At 41.7% G+C, this 24,413-nt stretch overlaps 15 non-coding genes across 15 annotated transcripts; all 15 read right to left on the reverse strand.

Moving 5' to 3' along the window:
- Positions 1-300: 300 nt before the first annotated feature.
- TRNAV-CAC (transfer RNA valine (anticodon CAC)) lies at positions 301-373 on the reverse strand. Its single transcript has one exon. It is a non-coding gene; the product is annotated as a tRNA-Val (tRNA).
- A 272-nt stretch (positions 374-645) lies between these two features.
- TRNAP-UGG (transfer RNA proline (anticodon UGG)) lies at positions 646-717 on the reverse strand. The gene has a single exon. It is a non-coding gene; the product is annotated as a tRNA-Pro (tRNA).
- Positions 718-5,094: 4,377 nt separating this feature from the next.
- On the reverse strand, positions 5,095-5,167 carry TRNAV-CAC (transfer RNA valine (anticodon CAC)). The gene has a single exon. It is a non-coding gene; the product is annotated as a tRNA-Val (tRNA).
- A 272-nt stretch (positions 5,168-5,439) lies between these two features.
- TRNAP-UGG (transfer RNA proline (anticodon UGG)) lies at positions 5,440-5,511 on the reverse strand. The gene has a single exon. It is a non-coding gene; the product is annotated as a tRNA-Pro (tRNA).
- A 1,970-nt stretch (positions 5,512-7,481) lies between these two features.
- Positions 7,482-7,554, reverse strand: TRNAV-CAC (transfer RNA valine (anticodon CAC)). The gene has a single exon. It is a non-coding gene; the product is annotated as a tRNA-Val (tRNA).
- Positions 7,555-7,826: 272 nt separating this feature from the next.
- On the reverse strand, positions 7,827-7,898 carry TRNAP-UGG (transfer RNA proline (anticodon UGG)). The gene has a single exon. It is a non-coding gene; the product is annotated as a tRNA-Pro (tRNA).
- Positions 7,899-9,868: 1,970 nt separating this feature from the next.
- Positions 9,869-9,941, reverse strand: TRNAV-CAC (transfer RNA valine (anticodon CAC)). Its single transcript has one exon. It is a non-coding gene; the product is annotated as a tRNA-Val (tRNA).
- A 272-nt stretch (positions 9,942-10,213) lies between these two features.
- TRNAP-UGG (transfer RNA proline (anticodon UGG)) lies at positions 10,214-10,285 on the reverse strand. The gene has a single exon. It is a non-coding gene; the product is annotated as a tRNA-Pro (tRNA).
- Positions 10,286-12,255: 1,970 nt separating this feature from the next.
- TRNAV-CAC (transfer RNA valine (anticodon CAC)) lies at positions 12,256-12,328 on the reverse strand. Its single transcript has one exon. It is a non-coding gene; the product is annotated as a tRNA-Val (tRNA).
- Positions 12,329-12,600: 272 nt separating this feature from the next.
- On the reverse strand, positions 12,601-12,672 carry TRNAP-UGG (transfer RNA proline (anticodon UGG)). Its single transcript has one exon. It is a non-coding gene; the product is annotated as a tRNA-Pro (tRNA).
- A 4,723-nt stretch (positions 12,673-17,395) lies between these two features.
- TRNAP-UGG (transfer RNA proline (anticodon UGG)) lies at positions 17,396-17,467 on the reverse strand. The gene has a single exon. It is a non-coding gene; the product is annotated as a tRNA-Pro (tRNA).
- A 1,970-nt stretch (positions 17,468-19,437) lies between these two features.
- Positions 19,438-19,510, reverse strand: TRNAV-CAC (transfer RNA valine (anticodon CAC)). Its single transcript has one exon. It is a non-coding gene; the product is annotated as a tRNA-Val (tRNA).
- Positions 19,511-19,782: 272 nt separating this feature from the next.
- On the reverse strand, positions 19,783-19,854 carry TRNAP-UGG (transfer RNA proline (anticodon UGG)). The gene has a single exon. It is a non-coding gene; the product is annotated as a tRNA-Pro (tRNA).
- Positions 19,855-22,169: 2,315 nt separating this feature from the next.
- Positions 22,170-22,241, reverse strand: TRNAP-UGG (transfer RNA proline (anticodon UGG)). Its single transcript has one exon. It is a non-coding gene; the product is annotated as a tRNA-Pro (tRNA).
- A 1,970-nt stretch (positions 22,242-24,211) lies between these two features.
- TRNAV-CAC (transfer RNA valine (anticodon CAC)) lies at positions 24,212-24,284 on the reverse strand. The gene has a single exon. It is a non-coding gene; the product is annotated as a tRNA-Val (tRNA).
- Between the last annotated feature and the right edge of the window lie 129 nt (positions 24,285-24,413).

A 24,413-nucleotide genomic window follows, 5' to 3' on the forward strand; every position in this document is an offset into this window, starting at 1 on the left:
TTGGAATTGAGCCGAGGGCCTCTGCACTCAAAGCCAGAAACACTCCACTAAAATAAGATTCCTGTTGGTGCCAACAATTCTCCATGTTAATGCTTGTTCTAGGTGAGCAGTGAACCGATTGCAGGGCTCTTTTGAAAGCAAGGTCTGAGAACCAACAGATACATCCACACGCCGATTACTTTAGTGTTTTGAGAGAATTCCCTTTCTTGGAACGAGATTGCATGAAATAATCTTCAGGGCTTGGACAATTCCATGGCAAAACGGCACCTATCAACATTGTAGCCAACACAATATAACAACTGTTTCTGCCCGGTTTCGAACCGGGGACCTTTCGCGTGTGAGGCGAACGTGATAACCACTACACTACAGAAACAGATACCTACAGTTGATTTTTCTGTAATGAAACTGCTCCGAACTGGCTATTCCATGGGCCTCTGGCTTTAGATTTCTTTCATGCAACCTGCCCGACATCCCTAGCTGAACGCTCGTACATGCCATGCAAGACCAGATGTTTGGTATTAGCTCAGACTGGGCAGGGCTGAAGCATGAGACTCTAGCAAAGAATTATCCACTACTGCAAAGAAAAAATTGATGTTGGTTTTGAAACGCAAACTTCAAAACAACTTGAAAAGAGTACCAAGAAAAGGGCTCGTCCGGGATTTGAACCCGGGACCTCTCGCACCCAAAGCGAGAATCATACCCCTAGACCAACGAGCCCTCAAAATCCTCTTACCTCTCAAAAGCTAATACCGGCTCTAAGCCCGCAATGAAGATCATGCTGGTATCTTTATGATGCTTGGTCTGTGAATACGCATGAAAGTCAGTCTCAACTTACCCTTTCTCAAACGATAGCACTATCATTTACAAGTGTCTCCTTTTATTCCGTCCCAGCTTTGGACACGTCTTACAGGAAGTCAGCCCTTATTTATATATTTCTTCAGTGGCTGAAGCTTAATGAGAAAGAGTAACAAGTTGTTCATAACAACATAAGAAACACATTGTGCATTTTCTCTTAAATACTCCTTCACTTTGTGCCAAAAGAAATACCAAGGTGAATACCTAGGCCACAGATTCAAGCTAAAGATCTTCCTGCTGAATGCAAGGCGCATTAAAAACTGCATATCGCTGGACTAAAGCATTCCTTGCATAGCCTCTAACATCATAACATAACTGAGCTGCTAGCAGCAAGCTAACCAATACCTTTCTGAAATGAGAATGACATGTGCTTATCTGCTCAATCAGTGCTCAATCAGGCTCGATCAGTCGAGATTTAGAAAAGGTGGAAAGGGTCCAAGTGGATGCCCCTTCCTTTTTAGGGTGGGTCCTGCTGACTATCATAGGATTGCTTGTAAAAGTGGCCAGGGTCAGAGGAAAAGCTGCCAACACTTCTTAGCGTTCTCTATAGATGCAGCCATTTTCTGTGACTGTAATTTCGGCCTTTTCCCAGAAGTCTCTATTCTGCCTATGCAAATTAACAAAAGCAGTGCTTATTCCTCACTTGCTCAAATGTCCTTCCTGTCCAGAAAGCTCTGATTAAGCATGCTTATTTTCTTTTTCTGGGATATTTTAAATTGTTTCGCTGTCCAGTCTGTGGCAGTAGAAAGCTGCTTATGATGCCAGGTTTTGATGAATCCCCAAGGTACAAGTACAGAGGAATATATCAGTCTCTAGGATATGGAACTTTTAGCTAACACATCACAATATGTGATGCTTGCCAAGAAAACACTACATTCTGGAGCGCTGATGATCAGAACATTCTGCTCCTGAAGGATAGAAAAGACAGCTTGATTGAAATAAAGTCTGTTTATATTGACGCTCTCTCTCTCCCTATATATACATACATGCATACACACACACACACAGGTATGTCATGCATTTCTTCAGATTTGTTTCAACCATTTACCATTTATTGGAGAATCCCTACTTTTCAAGTGACTGCAAATGAAGTCATCTCTGGCACTTTTTGTGCAAAGTAAGAGACACACATGACACCTTATTATAAAAGTCATCGGTTTCTTTGTTACTGTGTACTTTCAAAGCATGGGGCTTTCACACGTCAGGTAAACCTGATTACCACTACACAACAAAAGCAGATGCAGCTTTCTTATCTATGTCGTGATAGAACAGTTGTGAATTGAGTAGAAGAAGGGCCCTGATGTGATACTTATTACATGCAGCCTGTAAGATAGTCAAACATGCAGGCTAGGAAGGAAGATGCAAATATCAATGTATTAGAAAAACACCTAAAGGCGAGTGATATGCTTTCATTCATGCATGGCTAGGAAAAATCGCCATACTGTTGCAAACATTCTTACACCACCAACTGGAAATAAATGATTCTGACATTAAACGTAAAGGTGAGAATGCATTTGTATCATCACCTTGAGAAGGATCATCTTGGAATTGAGCCGAGGGCCTCTGCACTCAAAGCCAGAAACACTCCACTAAAATAAGATTCCTGTTGGTGCCAACAATTCTCCATGTTAATGCTTGTTCTAGGTGAGCAGTGAACCGATTACAGGGCTCTTTTGAAAGCAAGGTCTGAGAACCAACAGATACATCCACACGCCGATTACTTTAGTGTTTTGAGAGAATTCCCTTTCTTGGAACGAGATTGCATGAAATAATCTTCAGGGCTTGGACAATTCCATGGCAAAACGGCACCTATCAACATTGTAGCCAACACAATATAACAACTGTTTCTGCCCGGTTTCGAACCGGGGACCTTTCGCGTGTGAGGCGAACTTGATAACCACTACACTACAGAAACAGATACCTACAGTTGATTTTTCTGTAATGAAACTGCTCCGAACTGGCTATTCCATGGGCCTCTGGCTTTAGATTTCTTTCATGCAACCTGCCCGACATCCCTAGCTGAACGCTCGTACATGCCATGCAAGACCAGATGTTTGGTATTAGCTCAGACTGGGCAGGGCTGAAGCATGAGACTCTAGCAAAGAATTATCCACTACTGCAAAGAAAAAATTGATGTTGGTTTTGAAACGCAAACTTCAAAACAACTTGAAAAGAGTACCAAGAAAAGGGCTTGTCCGGGATTTGAACCCGGGACCTCTCGCACCCAAAGCGAGAATCATACCCCTAGACCAACGAGCCCTCAAAATTCTCTTACCTCTCAAAAGCTAATACCGGCTCTAAGCCCGCAATGAAGATCATGCTGGTATCTTTATGATGCTTGGTCTGTGAATACGCATGAAAGTCAGTCTCAACTTACCCTTTCTCAAACGATAGCACTATCATTTACAAGTGTCTCCTTTTATTCCGTCCCAGCTTTGGACACGTCTTACAGGAAGTCAGCCCTTATTTATATATTTCTGCAGTGGCTGAAGCTTAATGAGAAAGAGTAACAAGTTGTTCATAACAACATAAGAAACACATTGTGCATTTTCTCTCAAATACTCCTTCACTTTGTGCCAAAAGAAATACCAAGGTGAATACCTAGGCCACAGATTCAAGCTAAAGATCTTCCTGGTGAAGGCAAGGCGCAATAAAAACTGCATATCGCTGGACTAAAGCATTCCTTGCATAGCCTCTAACATCATAACATAACTGAGCTGCTAGCAGCAAGCTAACCAATACCTTTCTGAAATGAGAATGACATGTGCTTATCTGCTCAATCAGTGCTCAATCAGGCTCGATCAGGCGAGATTTAGAAAAGGTGGAAAGGGTCCAAGTGGATGCCCCTTCCTTTTTAGGGTGGGTCCTGCTGACTATCATAGGATTGCTTGTAAAAGTGGCCAGGGTCAGAGGAAAAGCTGCCAACACTTCTTAGCGTTCTCTATAGATGCAGCCATTTTCTGTGACTGTAATTTCGGCCTTTTCCCAGAAGTCTCTATTCTGCCTATGCAAATTAACAAAAGCAGTGCTTATTCCTCACTTGCTCAAATGTCCTTCCTGTCCAGAAAGCTCTGATTAAGCATGCTTATTTTCTTTTTCTGGGATATTTTAAATTGTTTCGCTGTCCAGTCTGTGGCAGTAGAAAGCTGCTTATGATGCCAGGTTTTGATGAATCCCCAAGGTACAAGTACAGAGGAATATATCAGTCTCTAGGATATGGAACTTTTAGCTAACACATCACAATATGTGATGCTTGCCAAGAAAACACTACATTCTGGAGCGCTGATGATCAGAACATTCTGCTCCTGAAGGATAGAAAAGACAGCTTGATTGAAATAAAGTCTGTTTATATTGACGCTCTCTCTCTCCCTATATATACATACATGCATACACACACACACACAGGTATGTCATGCATTTCTTCAGATTTGTTTCAACCATTTACCATTTATTGGAGAATCCCTACTTTTCAAGTGACTGCAAATGAAGTCATCTCTGGCACTTTTTGTGCAAAGTAAGAGACACACATGACACCTTTTTATAAAAGTCATCGGTTTCTTTGTTACTGTGTACTTTCAAAGCATGGGGCTTTCACACGTCAGGTAAACCTGATTACCACTACACAACAAAAGCAGATGCAGCTTTCTTATCTATGTCGTGATAGAACAGTTGTGAATTGAGTAGAAGAAGGGCCCTGATGTGATACTTATTACATGCAGCCTGTAAGATAGTCAAACATGCAGGCTAGGAAGGAAGATGCAAATATCAATGTATTAGAAAAACACCTAAAGGCGAGTGATATGCTTTCATTCATGCATGGCTAGGAAAAATCGCCATACTGTTGCAAACATTCTTACACCACCAACTGGAAATAAATGATTCTGACATTAAACGTAAAGGTGACAATGCATTTGTATCATCACCCTGAGAAGGATCATCTTGGAATTGAGCCGAGGGCCTCTGCACTCAAAGCCAGAAACACTCCACTAAAATAAGATTCCTGTTGGTGCCAACAATTCTCCATGTTAATGCTTGTTCTAGGTGAGCAGTGAACCGATTGCAGGGCTCTTTTGAAAGCAATGTCTGAGAACCAACAGATACATCCACACGCCGATTACTTTAGTGTTTTGAGAGAATTCCCTTTCTTGGAACGAGATTGCATGAAATAATCTTCAGGGCTTGGACAATTCCATGGCAAAACGGCACCTATCAACATTGTAGCCAACACAATATAACAACTGTTTCTGCCCGGTTTCGAACCGGGGACCTTTCGCGTGTGAGGCGAACGTGATAACCACTACACTACAGAAACAGATACCTACAGTTGATTTTTCTGTAATGAAACTGCTCCGAACTGGCTATTCCATGGGCCTCTGGCTTTAGATTTCTTTCATGCAACCTGCCCGACATCCCTAGCTGAACGCTCGTACATGCCATGCAAGACCAGATGTTTGGTATTAGCTCAGACTGGGCAGGGCTGAAGCATGAGACTCTAGCAAAGAATTATCCACTACTGCAAAGAAAAAATTGATGTTGGTTTTGAAACGCAAACTTCAAAACAACTTGAAAAGAGTACCAAGAAAAGGGCTCGTCCGGGATTTGAACCCGGGACCTCTCGCACCCAAAGCGAGAATCATACCCCTAGACCAACGAGCCCTCAAAATCCTCTTACCTCTCAAAAGCTAATACCGGCTCTAAGCCCGCAATGAAGATCATGCTGGTATCTTTATGATGCTTGGTCTGTGAATACGCATGAAAGTCAGTCTCAACTTACCCTTTCTCAAACGATAGCACTATCATTTACAAGTGTCTCCTTTTATTCCGTCCCAGCTTTGGACACGTCTTACAGGAAGTCAGCCCTTATTTATATATTTCTTCAGTGGCTGAAGCTTAATGAGAAAGAGTAACAAGTTGTTCATAACAACATAAGAAACACATTGTGCATTTTCTCTTAAATACTCCTTCACTTTGTGCCAAAAGAAATACCAAGGTGAATACCTAGGCCACAGATTCAAGCTAAAGATCTTCCTGCTGAATGCAAGGCGCATTAAAAACTGCATATCGCTGGACTAAAGCATTCCTTGCATAGCCTCTAACATCATAACATAACTGAGCTGCTAGCAGCAAGCTAACCAATACCTTTCTGAAATGAGAATTACATGTGCTTATCTGCTCAATCAGTGCTCGATCAGGCGAGATTTAGAAAAGGTGGAAAGGGTCCAAGTGGATGCCCCTTCCTTTTTAGGGTGGGTCCTGCTGACTATCATAGGATTGCTTGTAAAAGTGGCCATGGTCAGAGGAAAAGCTGCCAACACTTCTTAGCGTTCTCTATAGATGCAGCCATTTTCTGTGACTGTAATTTCGGCCTTTTCCCAGAAGTCTCTATTCTGCCTATGCAAATTAACAAAAGCAGTGCTTATTCCTCACTTGCTCAAATGTCCTTCCTGTCCAGAAAGCTCTGATTAAGCATGCTTATTTTCTTTTTCTGGGATATTTTAAATTGTTTCGCTGTCCAGTCTGTGGCAGTAGAAAGCTGCTTATGATGCCAGGTTTTGATGAATCCCCAAGGTACAAGTACAGAGGAATATATCAGTCTCTAGGATATGGAACTTTTAGCTAACACATCACAATATGTGATGCTTGCCAAGAAAACACTACATTCTGGAGCGCTGATGATCAGAACATTCTGCTCCTGAAGGATAGAAAAGACAGCTTGATTGAAATAAAGTCTGTTTATATTGACGCTCTCTCTCTCCCTATATATACATACATGCGTACACACACACACACAGGTATGTCATGCATTTCTTCAGATTTGTTTCAACCATTTACCATTTATTGGAGAATCCCTACTTTTCAAGTGACTGCAAATGAAGTCATCTCTGGCACTTTTTGTGCAAAGTAAGAGACACACATGACACCTTTTTATAAAAGTCATCAGTTTCTTTGTTACTGTGTACTTTCAAAGCATGGGGCTTTCACACGTCAGGTAAACCTGATTACCACTACACAACAAAAGCAGATGCAGCTTTCTTATCTATGTCGTGACAGAACAGTTGTGAATTGAGTAGAAGAAGGGCCCTGATGTGATACTTATTACATGCAGCCTGTAAGATAGTCAAACATGCAGGCTAAGAAGGAAGATGCAAATATCAATGTATTAGAAAAACACCTAAAGGCGAGTGATATGCTTTCATTCATGCATGGCTAGGAAAAATCGCCATACTGTTGCAAACATTCTTACACCACCAACTGGAAATAAATGATTCTGACATTAAACGTAAAGGTGACAATGCATTTGTATCATCACCTTGAGAAGGATCATCTTGGAATTGAGCCGAGGGCCTCTGCACTCAAAGCCAGAAACACTCCACTAAAATAAGATTCCTGTTGGTGCCAACAATTCTCCATGTTAATGCTTGTTCTAGGTGAGCAGTGAACCGATTACAGGGCTCTTTTGAAAGCAAGGTCTGAGAACCAACAGATACATCCACACGCCGATTACTTTAGTGTTTTGAGAGAATTCCCTTTCTTGGAACGAGATTGCATGAAATAATCTTCAGGGCTTGGACAATTCCATGGCAAAACGGCACCTATCAACATTGTAGCCAACACAATATAACAACTGTTTCTGCCCGGTTTCGAACCGGGGACCTTTCGCGTGTGAGGCGAACGTGATAACCACTACACTACAGAAACAGATACCTACAGTTGATTTTTCTGTAATGAAACTGCTCCGAACTGGCTATTCCATGGGCCTCTGGCTTTAGATTTCTTTCATGCAACCTGCCCGACATCCCTAGCTGAACGCTCGTACATGCCATGCAAGACCAGATGTTTGGTATTAGCTCAGACTGGGCAGGGCTGAAGCATGAGACTCTAGCAAAGAATTATCCACTACTGCAAAGAAAAAATTGATGTTGGTTTTGAAACGCAAACTTCAAAACAACTTGAAAAGAGTACCAAGAAAAGGGCTCGTCCGGGATTTGAACCCGGGACCTCTCGCACCCAAAGCGAGAATCATACCCCTAGACCAACGAGCCCTCAAAATCCTCTTACCTCTCAAAAGCTAATACCGGCTCTAAGCCCGCAATGAAGATCATGCTGGTATCTTTATGATGCTTGGTCTGTGAATACGCATGAAAGTCAGTCTCAACTTACCCTTTCTCAAACGATAGCACTATCATTTACAAGTGTCTCCTTTTATTCCGTCCCAGCTTTGGACACGTCTTACAGGAAGTCAGCCCTTATTTATATATTTCTTCAGTGGCTGAAGCTTAATGAGAAAGAGTAACAAGTTGTTCATAACAACATAAGAAACACATTGTGCATTTTCTCTTAAATACTCCTTCACTTTGTGCCAAAAGAAATACCAAGGTGAATACCTAGGCCACAGATTCAAGCTAAAGATCTTCCTGCTGAATGCAAGGCGCAATAAAAACTGCATATCGCTGGACTAAAGCATTCCTTGCATAGCCTCTAACATCATAACATAACTGAGCTGCTAGCAGCAAGCTAACCAATACCTTTCTGAAATGAGAATGACATGTGCTTATCTGCTCAATCAGTGCTCAATCAGGCGAGATTTAGAAAAGGTGGAAAGGGTCCAAGTGGATGCCCCTTCCTTTTTAGGGTGGGTCCTGCTGACTATCATAGGATTGCTTGTAAAAGTGGCCAGGGTCAGAGGAAAAGCTGCCAACACTTCTTAGCGTTCTCTATAGATGCAGCCATTTTCTGTGACTGTAATTTCGGCCTTTTCCCAGAAGTCTCTATTCTGCCTATGCAAATTAACAAAAGCAGTGCTTATTCCTCACTTGCTCAAATGTCCTTCCTGTCCAGAAAGCTCTGATTAAGCATGCTTATTTTCTTTTTCTGGGATATTTTAAATTGTTTCGCTGTCCAGTCTGTGGCAGTAGAAAGCTGCTTATGATGCCAGGTTTTGATGAATCCCCAAGGTACAAGTACAGAGGAATATATCAGTCTCTAGGATATGGAACTTTTAGCTAACACATCACAATATGTGATGCTTGCCAAGAAAACACTACATTCTGGAGCGCTGATGATCAGAACATTCTGCTCCTGAAGGATAGAAAAGACAGCTTGATTGAAATAAAGTCTGTTTATATTGACGCTCTCTCTCTCCCTATATATACATACATGCATACACACACACACACAGGTATGTCATGCATTTCTTCAGATTTGTTTCAACCATTTACCATTTATTGGAGAATCCCTACTTTTCAAGTGACTGCAAATGAAGTCATCTCTGGCACTTTTTGTGCAAAGTAAGAGACACACATGACACCTTTTTATAAAAGTCATCGGTTTCTTTGTTACTGTGTACTTTCAAAGCATGGGGCTTTCACACGTCAGGTAAACCTGATTACCACTACACAACAAAAGCAGATGCAGCTTTCTTATCTATGTCGTGATAGAACAGTTGTGAATTGAGTAGAAGAAGGGCCCTGATGTGATACTTATTACATGCAGCCTGTAAGATAGTCAAACATGCAGGCTAGGAAGGAAGATGCAAATATCAATGTATTAGAAAAACACCTAAAGGCGAGTGATATGCTTTCATTCATGCATGGCTAGGAAAAATCGCCATACTGTTGCAAACATTCTTACACCACCAACTGGAAATAAATGATTCTGACATTAAACGTAAAGGTGACAATGCATTTGTATCATCACCCTGAGAAGGATCATCTTGGAATTGAGCCGAGGGCCTCTGCACTCAAAGCCAGAAACACTCCACTAAAATAAGATTCCTGTTGGTGCCAACAATTCTCCATGTTAATGCTTGTTCTAGGTGAGCAGTGAACCGATTGCAGGGCTCTTTTGAAAGCAAGGTCTGAGAACCAACAGATACATCCACACGCCGATTACTTTAGTGTTTTGAGAGAATTCCCTTTCTTGGAACGAGATTGCATGAAATAATCTTCAGGGCTTGGACAATTCCATGGCAAAACGGCACCTATCAACATTGTAGCCAACACAATATAACAACTGTTTCTGCCCGGTTTCGAACCGGGGACCTTTCGCGTGTGAGGCGAACGTGATAACCACTACACTACAGAAACAGATACCTACAGTTGATTTTTCTGTAATGAAACTGCTCCGAACTGGCTATTCCATAGGCCTCTGGCTTTAGATTTCTTTCATGCAACCTGCCCGACATCCCTAGCTGAACGCTCGTACATGCCATGCAAGACCAGATGTTTGGTATTAGCTCAGACTGGGCAGGGCTGAAGCATGAGACTCTAGCAAAGAATTATCCACTACTGCAAAGAAAAAATTGATGTTGGTTTTGAAACGCAAACTTCAAAACAACTTGAAAAGAGTACCAAGAAAAGGGCTCGTCCGGGATTTGAACCCGGGACCTCTCGCACCCAAAGCGAGAATCATACCCCTAGACCAACGAGCCCTCAAAATCCTCTTACCTCTCAAAAGCTAATACCGGCTCTAAGCCCGCAATGAAGATCATGCTGGTATCTTTATGATGCTTGGTCTGTGAATACGCATGAAAGTCAGTCTCAACTTACCCTTTCTCAAACGATAGCACTATCATTTACAAGTGTCTCCTTTTATTCCGTCCCAGCTTTGGACACGTCTTACAGGAAGTCAGCCCTTATTTATATATTTCTTCAGTGGCTGAAGCTTAATGAGAAAGAGTAACAAGTTGTTCATAACAACATAAGAAACACATTGTGCATTTTCTCTTAAATACTCCTTCACTTTGTGCCAAAAGAAATACCAAGGTGAATACCTAGGCCACAGATTCAAGCTAAAGATCTTCCTGCTGAATGCAAGGCGCATTAAAAACTGCATATCGCTGGACTAAAGCATTCCTTGCATAGCCTCTAACATCATAACATAACTGAGCTGCTAGCAGCAAGCTAACCAATACCTTTCTGAAATGAGAATTACATGTGCTTATCTGCTCAATCAGTGCTCGATCAGGCGAGATTTAGAAAAGGTGGAAAGGGTCCAAGTGGATGCCCCTTCCTTTTTAGGGTGGGTCCTGCTGACTATCATAGGATTGCTTGTAAAAGTGGCCATGGTCAGAGGAAAAGCTGCCAACACTTCTTAGCGTTCTCTATAGATGCAGCCATTTTCTGTGACTGTAATTTCGGCCTTTTCCCAGAAGTCTCTATTCTGCCTATGCAAATTAACAAAAGCAGTGCTTATTCCTCACTTGCTCAAATGTCCTTCCTGTCCAGAAAGCTCTGATTAAGCATGCTTATTTTCTTTTTCTGGGATATTTTAAATTGTTTCGCTGTCCAGTCTGTGGCAGTAGAAAGCTGCTTATGATGCCAGGTTTTGATGAATCCCCAAGGTACAAGTACAGAGGAATATATCAGTCTCTAGGATATGGAACTTTTAGCTAACACATCACAATATGTGATGCTTGCCAAGAAAACACTACATTCTGGAGCGCTGATGATCAGAACATTCTGCTCCTGAAGGATAGAAAAGACAGCTTGATTGAAATAAAGTCTGTTTATATTGACGCTCTCTCTCTCCCTATATATACATACATGCGTACACACACACACACAGGTATGTCATGCATTTCTTCAGATTTGTTTCAACCATTTACCATTTATTGGAGAATCCCTACTTTTCAAGTGACTGCAAATGAAGTCATCTCTGGCACTTTTTGTGCAAAGTAAGAGACACACATGACACCTTTTTATAAAAGTCATCAGTTTCTTTGTTACTGTGTACTTTCAAAGCATGGGGCTTTCACACGTCAGGTAAACCTGATTACCACTACACAACAAAAGCAGATGCAGCTTTCTTATCTATGTCGTGACAGAACAGTTGTGAATTAAGTAGAAGAAGGGCCCTGATGTGATACTTATTACATGCAGCCTGTAAGATAGTCAAACATGCAGGCTAAGAAGGAAGATGCAAATATCAATGTATTAGAAAAACACCTAAAGGCGAGTGATATGCTTTCATTCATGCATGGCTAGGAAAAATCGCCATACTGTTGCAAACATTCTTACACCACCAACTGGAAATAAATGATTCTGACATTAAACGTAAAGGTGACAATGCATTTGTATCATCACCTTGAGAAGGATCATCTTGGAATTGAGCCGAGGGCCTCTGCACTCAAAGCCAGAAACACTCCACTAAAATAAGATTCCTGTTGGTGCCAACAATTCTCCATGTTAATGCTTGTTCTAGGTGAGCAGTGAACCGATTACAGGGCTCTTTTGAAAGCAAGGTCTGAGAACCAACAGATACATCCACACGCCGATTACTTTAGTGTTTTGAGAGAATTCCCTTTCTTGGAACGAGATTGCATGAAATAATCTTCAGGGCTTGGACAATTCCATGGCAAAACGGCACCTATCAACATTGTAGCCAACACAATATAACAACTGTTTCTGCCCGGTTTCGAACCGGGGACCTTTCGCGTGTGAGGCAAACGTGATAACCACTACACTACAGAAACAGATACCTACAGTTGATTTTTCTGTAATGAAACTGCTCCGAACTGGCTATTCCATGGGCCTCTGGCTTTAGATTTCTTTCATGCAACCTGCCCGACATCCCTAGCTGAACGCTCGTACATGCCATGCAAGACCAGATGTTTGGTATTAGCTCAGACTGGGCAGGGCTGAAGCATGAGACTCTAGCAAAGAATTATCCACTACTGCAAAGAAAAAATTGATGTTGGTTTTGAAACGCAAACTTCAAAACAACTTGAAAAGAGTACCAAGAAAAGGGCTCGTCCGGGATTTGAACCCGGGACCTCTCGCACCCAAAGCGAGAATCATACCCCTAGACCAACGAGCCCTCAAAATCCTCTTACCTCTCAAAAGCTAATACCGGCTCTAAGCCCGCAATGAAGATCATGCTGGTATCTTTATGATGCTTGGTCTGTGAATACGCATGAAAGTCAGTCTCAACTTACCCTTTCTCAAACGATAGCACTATCATTTACAAGTGTCTCCTTTTATTCCGTCCCAGCTTTGGACACGTCTTACAGGAAGTCAGCCCTTATTTATATATTTCTTCAGTGGCTGAAGCTTAATGAGAAAGAGTAACAAGTTGTTCATAACAACATAAGAAACACATTGTGCATTTTCTCTTAAATACTCCTTCACTTTGTGCCAAAAGAAATACCAAGGTGAATACCTAGGCCACAGATTCAAGCTAAAGATCTTCCTGCTGAATGCAAGGCGCAATAAAAACTGCATATCGCTGGACTAAAGCATTCCTTGCATAGCCTCTAACATCATAACATAACTGAGCTGCTAGCAGCAAGCTAACCAATACCTTTCTGAAATGAGAATGACATGTGCTTATCTGCTCAATCAGTGCTCAATCAGGCTCGATCAGGCGAGATTTAGAAAAGGTGGAAAGGGTCCAAGTGGATGCCCCTTCCTTTTTAGGGTGGGTCCTGCTGACTATCATAGGATTGCTTGTAAAAGTGGCCAGGGTCAGAGGAAAAGCTGCCAACACTTCTTAGCGTTCTCTATAGATGCAGCCATTTTCTGTGACTGTAATTTCGGCCTTTTCCCAGAAGTCTCTATTCTGCCTATGCAAATTAACAAAAGCAGTGCTTATTCCTCACTTGCTCAAATGTCCTTCCTGTCCAGAAAGCTCTGATTAAGCATGCTTATTTTCTTTTTCTGGGATATTTTAAATTGTTTCGCTGTCCAGTCTGTGGCAGTAGAAAGCTGCTTATGATGCCAGGTTTTGATGAATCCCCAAGGTACAAGTACAGAGGAATATATCAGTCTCTAGGATATGGAACTTTTAGCTAACACATCACAATATGTGATGCTTGCCAAGAAAACACTACATTCTGGAGCGCTGATGATCAGAACATTCTGCTCCTGAAGGATAGAAAAGACAGCTTGATTGAAATAAAGTCTGTTTATATTGACGCTCTCTCTCTCCCTATATATACATACATGCATACACACACACACACAGGTATGTCATGCATTTCTTCAGATTTGTTTCAACCATTTACCATTTATTGGAGAATCCCTACTTTTCAAGTGACTGCAAATGAAGTCATCTCTGGCACTTTTTGTGCAAAGTAAGAGACACACATGACACCTTTTTATAAAAGTCATCGGTTTCTTTGTTACTGTGTACTTTCAAAGCATGGGGCTTTCACACGTCAGGTAAACCTGATTACCACTACACAACAAAAGCAGATGCAGCTTTCTTATCTATGTCGTGATAGAACAGTTGTGAATTGAGTAGAAGAAGGGCCCTGATGTGATACTTATTACATGCAGCCTGTAAGATAGTCAAACATGCAGGCTAGGAAGGAAGATGCAAATATCAATGTATTAGAAAAACACCTAAAGGCGAGTGATATGCTTTCATTCATGCATGGCTAGGAAAAATCGCCATACTGTTGCAAACATTCTTACACCACCAACTGGAAATAAATGATTCTGACATTAAACGTAAAGGTGAGAATGCATTTGTATCATCACCTTGAGAAGGATCATCTTGGAATTGAGCCGAGGGCCTCTGCACTCAAAGCCAGAAACACTCCACTAAAATAAGATTCCTGTTGGTGCCAACAATTCTCCATGTTAATGCTTGTTCTAGGTGAGCAGTGAACCGATTACAGGGCTCTTTTGAAAGCAAGGTCTGAGAACCAACAGATACATCCACACGCCGATTACTTTAGTGTTTTGAGAGAATTCCCTTTCTTGGAACGAGATTGCATGAAATAATCTTCAGGGCTTGGACAATTCCATGGCAAAACGGCACCTATCAACATTGTAGCCAACACAATATAACAACTGTTTCTGCCCGGTTTCGAACCGGGGACCTTTCGCGTGTGAGGTGAACTTGATAACCACTACACTACAGAAACAGATACCTACAGTTGATTTTTCTGTAATGAAACTGCTCCGAACTGGCTATTCCATGGGCCTCTGGCTTTAGATTTCTTTCATGCAACCTGCCCGACATCCCTAGCTGAACGCTCGTACATGCCATGCAAGACCAGATGTTTGGTATTAGCTCAGACTGGGCAGGGCTGAAGCATGAGACTCTAGCAAAGAATTATCCACTACTGCAAAGAAAAAATTGATGTTGGTTTTGAAACGCAAACTTCAAAACAACTTGAAAAGAGTACCAAGAAAAGGGCTTGTCCGGGATTTGAACCCGGGACCTCTCGCACCCAAAGCGAGAATCATACCCCTAGACCAACGAGCCCTCAAAATTCTCTTACCTCTCAAAAGCTAATACCGGCTCTAAGCCCGCAATGAAGATCATGCTGGTATCTTTATGATGCTTGGTCTGTGAATACGCATGAAAGTCAGTCTCAACTTACCCTTTCTCAAACGATAGCACTATCATTTACAAGTGTCTCCTTTTATTCCGTCCCAGCTTTGGACACGTCTTACAGGAAGTCGGCCCTTATTTATATATTTCTGCAGTGGCTGAAGCTTAATGAGAAAGAGTAACAAGTTGTTCATAACAACATAAGAAACACATTGTGCATTTTCTCTCAAATACTCCTTCACTTTGTGCCAAAAGAAATACCAAGGTGAATACCTAGGCCACAGATTCAAGCTAAAGATCTTCCTGGTGAAGGCAAGGCGCAATAAAAACTGCATATCGCTGGACTAAAGCATTCCTTGCATAGCCTCTAACATCATAACATAACTGAGCTGCTAGCAGCAAGCTAACCAATACCTTTCTGAAATGAGAATGACATGTGCTTATCTGCTCAATCAGTGCTCAATCAGGCTCGATCAGGCGAGATTTAGAAAAGGTGGAAAGGGTCCAAGTGGATGCCCCTTCCTTTTTAGGGTGGGTCCTGCTGACTATCATAGGATTGCTTGTAAAAGTGGCCAGGGTCAGAGGAAAAGCTGCCAACACTTCTTAGCGTTCTCTATAGATGCAGCCATTTTCTGTGACTGTAATTTCGGCCTTTTCCCAGAAGTCTCTATTCTGCCTATGCAAATTAACAAAAGCAGTGCTTATTCCTCACTTGCTCAAATGTCCTTCCTCTCCAGAAAGCTCAGATTAAGCATGCTTATTTTCTTTTTCTGGGATATTTTAAATTGTTTCGCTGTCCCTGTCTGTGGCAGTAGAAAGCTGCTTATGATGCCAGGTTTTGATGAATCCCCAAGGTACAAGTACAGAGGAATATATCAGTCTCTAGGATATGGAACTTTTAGCTAACACATCACAATATCTGATGCTTGCCAAGAAAACACTACATTCTGGAGCGCTGATGATCAGAACATTCTGCTCCTGAAGGATAGAAAAGACAGCTTGATTGAAATAAAGTCTGTTTATATTGACGCTCTCTCTCTCCCTATATATACATACATGCGTACACACACACACACAGGTATGTCATGCAGTTCTTCAGATTTGTTTCAACCATTTACCATTTATTGGAGAATCCCTACTTTTCAAGTGACTGCAAATGAAGTCATCTCTGGCACTTTTTGTGCAAAGTAAGAGACACACATGACACCTTTTTATAAAAGTCATCAGTTTCTTTGTTACTGTGTACTTTCAAAGCATGGGGCTTTCACACGTCAGGTAAACCTGATTACCACTACACAACAAAAGCAGATGCAGCTTTCTTATCTATGTCGTGATAGAACAGTTGTGAATTGAGTAGAAGAAGGGCCCTGATGTGATACTTATTACATGCAGCCTGTAAGATAGTCAAACATGCAGGCTAAGAAGGAAGATGCAAATATCAATGTATTAGAAAAACACCTAAAGGCGAGTGATATGCTTTCATTCATGCATGGCTAGGAAAAATCGCCATACTGTTGCAAACATTCTTACACCACCAACTGGAAATAAATGATTCTGACATTAAACGTAAAGGTGACAATGCATTTGTATCATCACCTTGAGAAGGATCATCTTGGAATTGAGCCGAGGGCCTCTGCACTCAAAGCCAGAAACACTCCACTAAAATAAGATTCCTGTTGGTGCCAACAATTCTCCATGTTAATGCTTGTTCTAGGTGAGCAGTGAACCGATTGCAGGGCTCTTTTGAAAGCAAGGTCTGAGAACCAACAGATACATCCACACGCCGATTACTTTAGTGTTTTGAGAGAATTCCCTTTCTTGGAACGAGATTGCATGAAATAATCTTCAGGGCTTGGACAATTCCATGGCAAAACGGCACCTATCAACATTGTAGCCAACACAATATAACAACTGTTTCTGCCCGGTTTCGAACCGGGGACCTTTCGCGAGTGAGGCGAACGTGATAACCACTACACTACAGAAACAGATACCTACAGTTGATTTTTCTGTAATGAAACTGCTCCGAACTGGCTATTCCATGGGCCTCTGGCTTTAGATTTCTTTCATGCAACCTGCCCGACATCCCTAGCTGAACGCTCGTACATGCCATGCAAGACCAGATGTTTGGTATTAGCTCAGACTGGGCAGGGCTGAAGCATGAGACTCTAGCAAAGAATTATCCACTACTGCAAAGAAAAAATTGATGTTGGTTTTGAAACGCAAACTTCAAAACAACTTGAAAAGAGTACCAAGAAAAGGGCTCGTCCGGGATTTGAACCCGGGACCTCTCGCACCCAAAGCGAGAATCATACCCCTAGACCAACGAGCCCTCAAAATCCTCTTACCTCTCAAAAGCTAATACCGGCTCTAAGCCCGCAATGAAGATCATGCTGGTATCTTTATGATGCTTGGTCTGTGAATACGCATGAAAGTCAGTCTCAACTTACCCTTTCTCAAACGATAGCACTATCATTTACAAGTGTCTCCTTTTATTCCGTCCCAGCTTTGGACACGTCTTACAGGAAGTCAGCCCTTATTTATATATTTCTTCAGTGGCTGAAGCTTAATGAGAAAGAGTAACAAGTTGTTCATAACAACATAAGAAACACATTGTGCATTTTCTCTTAAATACTCCTTCACTTTGTGCCAAAAGAAATACCAAGGTGAATACCTAGGCCACAGATTCAAGCTAAAGATCTTCCTGCTGAATGCAAGGCGCAATAAAAACTGCATATCGCTGGACTAAAGCATTCCTTGCATAGCCTCTAACATCATAACATAACTGAGCTGCTAGCAGCAAGCTAACCAATACCTTTCTGAAATGAGAATGACATGTGCTTATCTGCTCAATCAGTGCTCAATCAGGCGAGATTTAGAAAAGGTGGAAAGGGTCCAAGTGGATGCCCCTTCCTTTTTAGGGTGGGTCCTGCTGACTATCATAGGATTGCTTGTAAAAGTGGCCAGGGTCAGAGGAAAAGCTGCCAACACTTCTTAGCGTTCTCTATAGATGCAGCCATTTTCTGTGACTGTAATTTCGGCCTTTTCCCAGAAGTCTCTATTCTGCCTATGCAAATTAACAAAAGCAGTGCTTATTCCTCACTTGCTCAAATGTCCTTCCTGTCCAGAAAGCTCTGATTAAGCATGCTTATTTTCTTTTTCTGGGATATTTTAAATTGTTTCGCTGTCCAGTCTGTGGCAGTAGAAAGCTGCTTATGATGCCAGGTTTTGATGAATCCCCAAGGTACAAGTACAGAGGAATATATCAGTCTCTAGGATATGGAACTTTTAGCTAACACATCACAATATGTGATGCTTGCCAAGAAAACACTACATTCTGGAGCGCTGATGATCAGAACATTCTGCTCCTGAAGGATAGAAAAGACAGCTTGATTGAAATAAAGTCTGTTTATATTGACGGTCTCTCTCTCCCTATATATACATACATGCATACACACACACACACGGGTATGTCATGCATTTCTTCAGATTTGTTTCAACCATTTACCATTTATTGGAGAATCCCTACTTTTCAAGTGACTGCAAATGAAGTCATCTCTGGCACTTTTTGTGCAAAGTAAGAGACACACATGACACCTTTTTATAAAAGTCATCGGTTTCTTTGTTACTGTGTACTTTCAAAGCATGGGGCTTTCACACGTCAGGTAAACCTGATTACCACTACACAACAAAAGCAGATGCAGCTTTCTTATCTATGTCGTGATAGAACAGTTGTGAATTGAGTAGAAGAAGGGCCCTGATGTGATACTTATTACATGCAGCCTGTAAGATAGTCAAACATGCAGGCTAGGAAGGAAGATGCAAATATCAATGTATTAGAAAAACACCTAAAGGCGAGTGATATGCTTTCATTCATGCATGGCTAGGAAAAATCGCCATACTGTTGCAAACATTCTTACACCACCAACTGGAAATAAATGATTCTGACATTAAACGTAAAGGTGACAATGCATTTGTATCATCACCCTGAGAAGGATCATCTTGGAATTGAGCCGAGGGCCTCTGCACTCAAAGCCAGAAACACTCCACTAAAATAAGATTCCTGTTGGTGCCAACAATTCTCCATGTTAATGCTTGTTCTAGGTGAGCAGTGAACCGATTGCAGGGCTCTTTTGAAAGCAAGGTCTGAGAACCAACAGATACATCCACACGCCGATTACTTTAGTGTTTTGAGAGAATTCCCTTTCTTGGAACGAGATTGCATGAAATAATCTTCAGGGCTTGGACAATTCCATGGCAAAACGGCACCTATCAACATTGTAGCCAACACAATATAACAACTGTTTCTGCCCGGTTTCGAACCGGGGACCTTTCGCGTGTGAGGCAAACGTGATAACCACTACACTACAGAAACAGATACCTACAGTTGATTTTTCTGTAATGAAACTGCTCCGAACTGGCTATTCCATGGGCCTCTGGCTTTAGATTTCTTTCATGCAACCTGCCCGACATCCCTAGCTGAACGCTCGTACATGCCATGCAAGACCAGATGTTTGGTATTAGCTCAGACTGGGCAGGGCTGAAGCATGAGACTCTAGCAAAGAATTATCCACTACTGCAAAGAAAAAATTGATGTTGGTTTTGAAACGCAAACTTCAAAACAACTTGAAAAGAGTACCAAGAAAAGGGCTCGTCCGGGATTTGAACCCGGGACCTCTCGCACCCAAAGCGAGAATCATACCCCTAGACCAACGAGCCCTCAAAATCCTCTTACCTCTCAAAAGCTAATACCGGCTCTAAGCCCGCAATGAAGATCATGCTGGTATCTTTATGATGCTTGGTCTGTGAATACGCATGAAAGTCAGTCTCAACTTACCCTTTCTCAAACGATAGCACTATCATTTACAAGTGTCTCCTTTTATTCCGTCCCAGCTTTGGACACCTCTTACAGGAAGTCAGCCCTTATTTATATATTTCTTCAGTGGCTGAAGCTTAATGAGAAAGAGTAACAAGTTGTTCATAACAACATAAGAAACACATTGTGCATTTTCTCTTAAATACTCCTTCACTTTGTGCCAAAAGAAATACCAAGGTGAATACCTAGGCCACAGATTCAAGCTAAAGATCTTCCTGCTGAATGCAAGGCGCATTAAAAACTGCATATCGCTGGACTAAAGCATTCCTTGCATAGCCTCTAACATCATAACATAACTGAGCTGCTAGCAGCAAGCTAACCAATACCTTTCTGAAATGAGAATTACATGTGCTTATCTGCTCAATCAGTGCTCGATCAGGCGAGATTTAGAAAAGGTGGAAAGGGTCCAAGTGGATGCCCCTTCCTTTTTAGGGTGGGTCCTGCTGACTATCATAGGATTGCTTGTAAAAGTGGCCAGGGTCAGAGGAAAAGCTGCCAACACTTCTTAGCGTTCTCTATAGATGCAGCCATTTTCTGTGACTGTAATTTCGGCCTTTTCCCAGAAGTCTCTATTCTGCCTATGCAAATTAACAAAAGCAGTGCTTATTCCTCACTTGCTCAAATGTCCTTCCTCTCCAGAAAGCTCTGATTAAGCATGCTTATTTTCTTTTTCTGGGATATTTTAAATTGTTTCGCTGTCCAGTCTGTGGCAGTAGAAAGCTGCTTATGATGCCAGGTTTTGATGAATCCCCAAGGTACAAGTACAGAGGAATATATCAGTCTCTAGGATATGGAACTTTTAGCTAACACATCACAATATCTGATGCTTGCCAAGAAAACACTACATTCTGGAGCGCTGATGATCAGAACATTCTGCTCCTGAAGGATAGAAAAGACAGCTTGATTGAAATAAAGTCTGTTTATATTGACGCTCTCTCTCTCCCTATATATACATACATGCGTACACACACACACACAGGTATGTCATGCAGTTCTTCAGATTTGTTTCAACCATTTACCATTTATTGGAGAATCCCTACTTTTCAAGTGACTGCAAATGAAGTCATCTCTGGCACTTTTTGTGCAAAGTAAGAGACACACATGACACCTTTTTATAAAAGTCATCAGTTTCTTTGTTACTGTGTACTTTCAAAGCATGGGGCTTTCACACGTCAGGTAAACCTGATTACCACTACACAACAAAAGCAGATGCAGCTTTCTTATCTATGTCGTGATAGAACAGTTGTGAATTGAGTAGAAGAAGGGCCCTGATGTGATACTTATTACATGCAGCCTGTAAGATAGTCAAACATGCAGGCTAAGAAGGAAGATGCAAATATCAATGTATTAGAAAAACACCTAAAGGCGAGTGATATGCTTTCATTCATGCATGGCTAGGAAAAATCGCCATACTGTTGCAAACATTCTTACACCACCAACTGGAAATAAATGATTCTGACATTAAACGTAAAGGTGACAATGCATTTGTATCATCACCTTGAGAAGGATCATCTTGGAATTGAGCCGAGGGCCTCTGCACTCAAAGCCAGAAACACTCCACTAAAATAAGATTCCTGTTGGTGCCAACAATTCTCCATGTTAATGCTTGTTCTAGGTGAGCAGTGAACCGATTGCAGGGCTCTTTTGAAAGCAAGGTCTGAGAACCAACAGATACATCCACACGCCGATTACTTTAGTGTTTTGAGAGAATTCCCTTTCTTGGAACGAGATTGCATGAAATAATCTTCAGGGCTTGGACAATTCCATGGCAAAACGGCACCTATCAACATTGTAGCCAACACAATATAACAACTGTTTCTGCCCGGTTTCGAACCGGGGACCTTTCGCGAGTGAGGCGAACGTGATAACCACTACACTACAGAAACAGATACCTACAGTTGATTTTTCTGTAATGAAACTGCTCCGAACTGGCTATTCCATGGGCCTCTGGCTTTAGATTTCTTTCATGCAACCTGCCCGACATCCCTAGCTGAACGCTCGTACATGCCATGCAAGACCAGATGTTTGGTATTAGCTCAGACTGGGCAGGGCTGAAGCATGAGACTCTAGCAAAGAATTATCCACTACTGCAAAGAAAAAATTGATGTTGGTTTTGAAACGCAAACTTCAAAACAACTTGAAAAGAGTACCAAGAAAAGGGCTCGTCCGGGATTTGAACCCGGGACCTCTCGCACCCAAAGCGAGAATCATACCCCTAGACCAACGAGCCCTCAAAATCCTCTTACCTCTCAAAAGCTAATACCGGCTCTAAGCCCGCAATGAAGATCATGCTGGTATCTTTATGATGCTTGGTCTGTGAATACGCATGAAAGTCAGTCTCAACTTACCCTTTCTCAAACGATAGCACTATCATTTACAAGTGTCTCCTTTTATTCCGTCCCAGCTTTGGACACGTCTTACAGGAAGTCAGCCCTTATTTATATATTTCTTCAGTGGCTGAAGCTTAATGAGAAAGAGTAACAAGTTGTTCATAACAACATAAGAAACACATTGTGCATTTTCTCTTAAATACTCCTTCACTTTGTGCCAAAAGAAATACCAAGGTGAATACCTAGGCCACAGATTCAAGCTAAAGATCTTCCTGCTGAATGCAAGGCGCAATAAAAACTGCATATCGCTGGACTAAAGCATTCCTTGCATAGCCTCTAACATCATAACATAACTGAGCTGCTAGCAGCAAGCTAACCAATACCTTTCTGAAATGAGAATGACATGTGCTTATCTGCTCAATCAGTGCTCAATCAGGCGAGATTTAGAAAAGGTGGAAAGGGTCCAAGTGGATGCCCCTTCCTTTTTAGGGTGGGTCCTGCTGACTATCATAGGATTGCTTGTAAAAGTGGCCAGGGTCAGAGGAAAAGCTGCCAACACTTCTTAGCGTTCTCTATAGATGCAGCCATTTTCTGTGACTGTAATTTCGGCCTTTTCCCAGAAGTCTCTATTCTGCCTATGCAAATTAACAAAAGCAGTGCTTATTCCTCACTTGCTCAAATGTCCTTCCTGTCCAGAAAGCTCTGATTAAGCATGCTTATTTTCTTTTTCTGGGATATTTTAAATTGTTTCGCTGTCCAGTCTGTGGCAGTAGAAAGCTGCTTATGATGCCAGGTTTTGATGAATCCCCAAGGTACAAGTACAGAGGAATATATCAGTCTCTAGGATATGGAACTTTTAGCTAACACATCACAATATGTGATGCTTGCCAAGAAAACACTACATTCTGGAGCGCTGATGATCAGAACATTCTGCTCCTGAAGGATAGAAAAGACAGCTTGATTGAAATAAAGTCTGTTTATATTGACGGTCTCTCTCTCCCTATATATACATACATGCATACACACACACACACGGGTATGTCATGCATTTCTTCAGATTTGTTTCAACCATTTACCATTTATTGGAGAATCCCTACTTTTCAAGTGACTGCAAATGAAGTCATCTCTGGCACTTTTTGTGCAAAGTAAGAGACACACATGACACCTTTTTATAAAAGTCATCGGTTTCTTTGTTACTGTGTACTTTCAAAGCATGGGGCTTTCACACGTCAGGTAAACCTGATTACCACTACACAACAAAAGCAGATGCAGCTTTCTTATCTATGTCGTGATAGAACAGTTGTGAATTGAGTAGAAGAAGGGCCCTGATGTGATACTTATTACATGCAGCCTGTAAGATAGTCAAACATGCAGGCTAGGAAGGAAGATGCAAATATCAATGTATTAGAAAAACACCTAAAGGCGAGTGATATGCTTTCATTCATGCATGGCTAGGAAAAATCGCCATACTGTTGCAAACATTCTTACACCACCAACTGGAAATAAATGATTCTGACATTAAACGTAAAGGTGACAATGCATTTGTATCATCACCCTGAGAAGGATCATCTTGGAATTGAGCCGAGGGCCTCTGCACTCAAAGCCAGAAACACTCCACTAAAATAAGATTCCTGTTGGTGCCAACAATTCTCCATGTTAATGCTTGTTCTAGGTGAGCAGTGAACCGATTGCAGGGCTCTTTTGAAAGCAAGGTCTGAGAACCAACAGATACATCCACACGCCGATTACTTTAGTGTTTTGAGAGAATTCCCTTTCTTGGAACGAGATTGCATGAAATAATCTTCAGGGCTTGGACAATTCCATGGCAAAACGGCACCTATCAACATTGTAGCCAACACAATATAACAACTGTTTCTGCCCGGTTTCGAACCGGGGACCTTTCGCGTGTGAGGCAAACGTGATAACCACTACACTACAGAAACAGATACCTACAGTTGATTTTTCTGTAATGAAACTGCTCCGAACTGGCTATTCCATGGGCCTCTGGCTTTAGATTTCTTTCATGCAACCTGCCCGACATCCCTAGCTGAACGCTCGTACATGCCATGCAA

Source organism: Triturus cristatus, chromosome 8 (assembly GCF_964204655.1).
Source record: "Triturus cristatus chromosome 8, aTriCri1.1, whole genome shotgun sequence".
NCBI classification, from domain to species: domain Eukaryota; kingdom Metazoa; phylum Chordata; class Amphibia; order Caudata; family Salamandridae; genus Triturus; species Triturus cristatus.